Raw genomic sequence first — 6,651 nt, 5'->3', positions numbered from 1 at the left:
TGTTATAGTTATGTAGCTATTGGTTATGTAGCTATTGGGCAAAAGGATAGTAATCAATTGTCTGGTGATTATACGTCATTTTAAGAGAAAGTTTTGCGTTCCAGGGATATTTTTCTATCTGTATATCCTTATCAATATTCAAGGAATTAAAATTAAATGTAAGGATGTTCTTGAGAGTTAAGAAGAGTTAAGAACACAGGCAGTTAAATACATTAAAAACATTTTTTTTGTTAAATACAAAAAAATGCTGCTATAGTTTCTCCAACCATATGAAGAAAACCTTCATTCATTTAATGTTTTAAAATGTAGTTGCTATTAAAAATATAAGAAATGAAACAGCAAGTAATCCAACATATAAGTGATTTAAAGAGACAGATTCTGTTTTTCCCATCTCAATAATGAAGTGAAAGTTGAAATGGAATAGCATGAGGGGAAAAAAATAACTGTCTCTCTGTATAGTTGTTTTGACATGCAATGCCCTGGAGCAGTTTTCTGAGGAGAAGAGTTGAAACAGTATGTCCAGGATGTGAATGGTCTGTAAATATTTTCTCAACCCTCCTTCTGACCCGGGCAATGTACAGGTTATCATTGGAAGGCAGGGCTGACTGCAGTTGTTTTTTCTGGAGTCCTAACTATCAGTTGAAGACTGTACCTGTCCTGTTTGTTGCTATACCAAACTAGACATAGATAGAAGTACAAATGACAGACTCAATAAATTCCTCTGTAGATCAACAGATCCTGGAGCAGTTTGAACTTTCTGAGTTGATGCAGGAAGAACATTCTTCGTTGGGCCTTTTTAACAATTGTTCTGATGTTAGATGTCCTTATAATAGGACTGAATTGACATTTCTGACTACATACAAATAGAAGTGGCAGACGGAATGGGACAACTTGCCACAGCCAACTCGTTGCAGCAAATTCACTGCGGCCAACTCGCCACAGCCAACTCACCATGGGCAATTTTTTATTTTATTTGTTTATTTAATTTTGTCAACAAGTACAAGGAAACAAGTATATACATAGACATGGACACATGAAAAAATGGCACAAGTAAATGGATATAAATAGGCAAAACATAGCCATAAACACATAAAATGATTACATATAAATGGGGACAGTAGGACATGAATGGTAGGCACGCTGGTGCGCTTATGCATGCCCCCATAGGGACCTCTTAAACTTGGCGCAGGACAATTCGCCATGGACAACTCACTGAGATACAACTCCGTGGAACAATTCAACAATTCTATTTAATTATTTAAAATAAATAAAAATAATTTTAATTTTTGACATTCACATTTTGTTCTGTCCCTCCTTTTATATCCTTTTGAAGGGAACATATATACTAAAATACTAGAATTAGTAGGAAACTTGCTAATGATATTTGATGTCTTGGTCTCTTGTTTGTATAACTGCACATGGTAAATATCTGTTTCCCATAACACTGACATATATATATTGTGCCCTTTTGTGGTTAGAACATAAATATGCCATTATGGATGGTTATGGGGGTCACACTGACTAAATTCCTGAATTGTTACTGATACCTCATCCCACCAATGACAGTCTCTGGAAATTGTCAGAGTCCATCATTTGATCTCTCCCCACCCCACTCTGGCTGAGAACGTGTATGTCATCCTCCAGGAAATCAAGTGGTAATTAAGAAGACAAATGGAAAAGATAACACCACAGAAAGAAGTCAGATTACCTACACTGACCCTTACTATTGTGTGACCCGATGTAAATCCAGAAGTTAGTTTACATTCACTGACTTATACTATGGGAACATGCAAACCAGATTCCAGAATACACAGATGCCAGAGTTGAGGATTTATGACTTTTTGGGTATAAGAGGACATCGCTTTCTGTCATAAGTTCGTAGTTCTTCCTTGCATGTATGTATGCACCATTATGTGTTTGGAACAGCTAACCATTTAAGCTTGATCAAGATTAAATGCTATTTTACTCAAGCCTCTGTTTAAGTCTCTTGATTGGCAGGTATGAGCTTAGACATATTAATAAATGGACTTTACACTTTCTTTAATTATTCTAATCCACCTTTTCTTTGGTATTAGTGTAAAACTTGTCCTGCAATGAGTTCTCCTGTAGTGAATTGGCCATGGCAAGTTGGCTGTGGGGAATTGTCATAGACTCATGGCAGAATGTGGCAGTGGAGAGTATTCCCAGGATCCCTCCAATATTGTCTTTTGCAGAAGTGATGAGTAGTCACTCATCAAATTTGGATAAGAACAAAAGCTTTATAATACTTATAATAAATATATCATTCTCTTGTTCCCAGCCAGATGGCTCAGTTTTGTCCCAACTGTAGCTGCCGAGAACTTCTCAACCGCATTTCCATTCAGGTAGCAAGTGCTTCAAAACTGAAATGTGACTAAATATGAATAATCACAGCTAAGTCATTTTAAAATAATTTTCAACCATTACATTACAATAGGACACAGTGGTATTTCTTCCTGAATGATGGATCTGTGTGAATCAAGTCACATTATTCAGTCTTGAACTGATCTGCAGTCTATTCTTACATGTACTTTTGGAAAACTCTCACAGTATTCAGTGAGACATGTTCCATGTCCACCATTAACATCTGTTTCTCATTATGATGATACCAGACTGATGGAATAAGCACATCACTGTGAAAGCTCAACTCTTTCATATTTACATCACAATGCTTACACTGATATGTGAGGGCTAGAATTTGTGTCACAGCCTCACAATGTTTCATCAATTGTCCACCCTCCGCTGACTCCCATGAAATATAATGATGGAGGAAATATACATGAGAATCATACCCAGTTAATTGTGACATAAAATTCATGTAAACTGAGAATGCCAGCATAGTGAACAATTTGTTTTAATTGCTTGTAAACTTCCCAAAGTCATATATACGAGATGGTGATGGTGATCAAGTCATTTTCAACTTCTAGCAATCACATAAATAAACTTTCTTCATGATGGTCAATCCCCAACTCATTCTTTCGAATTTCTCGAAGGAAGGAAGGAAGGAAGGAAGGTGCTGTCTATATGTCCTTAAAAATAAATCCCCCTTATTTATAAGTTGTTTGAGATAGTAAATTAGTCTTAACTCATAAGCTTAAGTATTGACAATGGAAATTTCATGACTAACTAAAGGCAATTCAGGACAGTTATAACTCTGGCCAGGAAAAACAAGTTTTTTATTCCAGATAATATTTATTTATTTATTTATTTATTTATTTATTTATTTATTTATTTATTTATTTATTATTCATATTTGTATACCGCCCTATCTCCCGAAGGACTCAGGGCGGTTCACAGGCAAATAAAAAACAATAATATACAAATTAAAATAACCATTAAATATTGCTATTTTTGTCACATTTTGTCAGGGTAATGATGATTTAATAGCTGACCAGCTGCTGTAATGCTGTAACACTGTAACAATGATGCAATGGTAGCAATGAGTCAACAGGGTTATTTGACTGCTACCACTTTAAGAGGCTGTAATATAAGAGAGGCCCTGTGAGAGTGTATATATCTCTCTCCTTGTGTGCTTCCGTGCTGTAGTTGATGATTGATTACTTGACTTTGCCTAGTACATGTATGTATATATTCCTTGTAGATAAACCACTATTTGAAAGACAAACCTCCATTTACTGTATTTTGCTCCTGGGTTGTCTCAAAATAGCCACACTGTGTGTACTCTGACACATTTCTATTTCATTGTCTTGGCACATATGGCCAGTAAAGCCAAGAGTTTCTTTTAGGATTCAGATACAACTGAAGTTTATTTGTTATGAGATTTCCAGTACAGAGAGAAGCACAATAGGAATATTATGAAGCACATGCCTGTTCTGCCAGAGAATCTAGCCAGTGCAAAGGAACATAGCACCTTCATGCTGGGCTGCAATGGAAATCTCCAAAAGTGTCTTTCATTGCCTTTTATATCTTAACCCCCACTTTGTTCTGACCATAAGCTTGTCCCTGGGCCAAGTGCCAAGGACATCCTTATCTGTGTGTATCTAGATCTTCGCAGGTATACATATTAGGGAATTCTGTAGCCAGTTGCTAAGCAAAAGATTCATCTGCATAATTTTCTTTCATTTTTCGGCATTGGGAGAAATCTAAGAAAAAAAAAGACATGGGAAAAGCAGAAAGCTACTTTCAACCTTTCACATGAAGTGAAACATCTAGCACCCCACTGGTATCCCTTTGCCCAGTCTTCCAAACTCCAATTGCTAATAGCTATCTGATCTATTTTCTTTTCTGAATCTTTGGAAGAAATGCTAATTTGATAGATCCATCTAATTTTATTGACAGTCTCCAATAATTCTCTAACATGTTTTGGGTATTGTTCCCTGCTTTAATCACATAGTCACTCAAAAGGCAAAGTATAGATTATATCTTTATTAATGAGCTATTTTCATAAACAACACAGAAATCAAATCATCTTTATTTGCTATGCAACATTAGCTTTTTCATATTAATTTTCTGCCATTGCACTCACCTCTGTGTTTAAGTTGCAATCCTGTGCATATTTACAAGCACAGTCTAACTTAGCAGGCATGCATAGGATGTTTCATGCTCTGATGTACCTTAAATTACCTGCTAGAATGTATAGCTCAGAAATCAAGAAATCTATCACATTTCCACTCTACTTTCTATTTAATTGCAATTACTAAATCTTGATGGAACGGTTTGTGTTATTTTAACCTTCAAGACAAACCCTATAGAACTCTAACAAATGCACTACACCTTATCCAACAGCGTTAGAGGAAGGTTTTCCCCCCTTAAGCTAATACAATGAGGCAAAATAACTTTGACCTCAATTGCCGTTTTTTAATCTCAGGCTAGGGCGGACATGCTAGGAATCTTTCATTGCAATGGAGAGTTCTAGTCACTTACATCAATATTTAAAAATGGAATGACTTAGTGTAAATGAAAATGTTCTGTGAAGTTAGAAAAATTAAATGCATTGTCCTTATTTTATCCTTAGAACATCCTACAATAAATAGCATATGCAGCATTTTCAACTTGATCACATTTTTCTTCTTAGAAAGCCATGTTTCTTAAAAAAACATATTGTGGTAATGGATTTCTTTTGCAACATTATTCAGTGTACTTAAAACTTTGCTTAGCCTTATTTTACTTGGGAAGGTAGATGCACAACACTGTCCTTAATAAAAATGACCAGGGTCAGGTCGATCTGATATTTGCTGGAAGAATCAGAGCTAAATCTAAACTCATCTCAGTAAGGAGTGTATGTTTGGATCTCCCATTGTATTCAGTAGCTGGAATCAGCCAAAGACTATCTCCAGCTAGCTTGATTTCCTGCTAGCTCTGTGCACATCAGCATTTATAGACATTTATAAGCTAAGGAGAATAGGACAAGAAAATCCCGCTGATGATGTTATTTAGTCTGGTAACGAAACATTCAAAAACTGAATTAAATTAAACTGTAACATAATTTATTAATTCATGTAATTTAATTCATGTAATTTAATTAATTAAATTAAATTAAAAAACTGTCTACTATAGCCCTCACCCCATTCCTAAGAGGTCTGTAAGGGGGCATGCATAAGTGCACCAACGTGGCTACCATCCCTGTCCTACTGTTCCCATTTATTTGTACTCATTTCATGTGCTCATGTTCTTGTTTATACTTATACCTGTTATCTCGCACATGTTTGACAAACTAAATAAATAAAATAAAAATAAATAAATAAATAGAAACAAGCTTGGAGAGCAAACCACTGCCAAAATCTAAAATGCGAGCTACAAGTGTTTTGTATTATTTCAACATCATCATTTCCCTGCCTTGACTCTCACTATTCCTCCTGATAGATTTCAGCTTTGTGCTGATGGATTTCTCTGTCAGTGGATTTTAGAGTCAGCTTTTAGTCTACCTATTGGTCAGATACCTATTGGCAGATTTTAGAGTCTAACTATTGGTCAGCAGAAATGACTTTCGTCTTATATGAACCTCACTGGTTAATGCATTTTTAATTGAAATTGGACCATAAGACAGACATAGGAACAGGCTATGAAGGTGGGTGAGTTGCCAAAGTACACTGGCATGTTGGCATGGAAGATCCTATTATGTCTTTGGTAATACATATTATTACCAAAAAGAAGTCAAGGAACCATAGAATTTCTGAACAAAGTAACTAAAATAATGGATAAGATGATCCTACTGATTGGGCACTCACATCACTGCTGCATTCTGAACAGCTATACTTATCTTAGTTATAACAGGTTATCATCTTAAATTCCTGCGAGTATGCTATACTATAATTTACCTATCACTTGTTGGTCAAGAGTCAAAGTGTTTTCGAATTAGTAAAAAAAGAGAAAAAAAAGGCAGGAAGCTGTATTTATACATTATGTTTTTAGCTATATTTACTTTGCCATGATTTGGTGATAAATCACATTTGGCTTGGTCCTTCAAGTTACTAAGCCATCTGTCATGATTTACAAACCATATATGCTACGTTTCACAAAATATGCTAAACCAAAAGCAAATAAACCAGTAGTGGTTACCTTTGCTACTAGTTCCGAATTGGGAGCGCGCACACGTGCTAGTTCGCTTGCGTGCGACGCTTCTTTCCCTCCCCTGTTTTGATAGAATTGTCGAAGAGACTTTTTCTGATCAGC

This window comes from Ahaetulla prasina, chromosome 4 (assembly GCF_028640845.1).
Source record: "Ahaetulla prasina isolate Xishuangbanna chromosome 4, ASM2864084v1, whole genome shotgun sequence".
NCBI lineage: Eukaryota > Metazoa > Chordata > Lepidosauria > Squamata > Colubridae > Ahaetulla > Ahaetulla prasina.
This window is presented reverse-complemented; position numbering follows the sequence as displayed.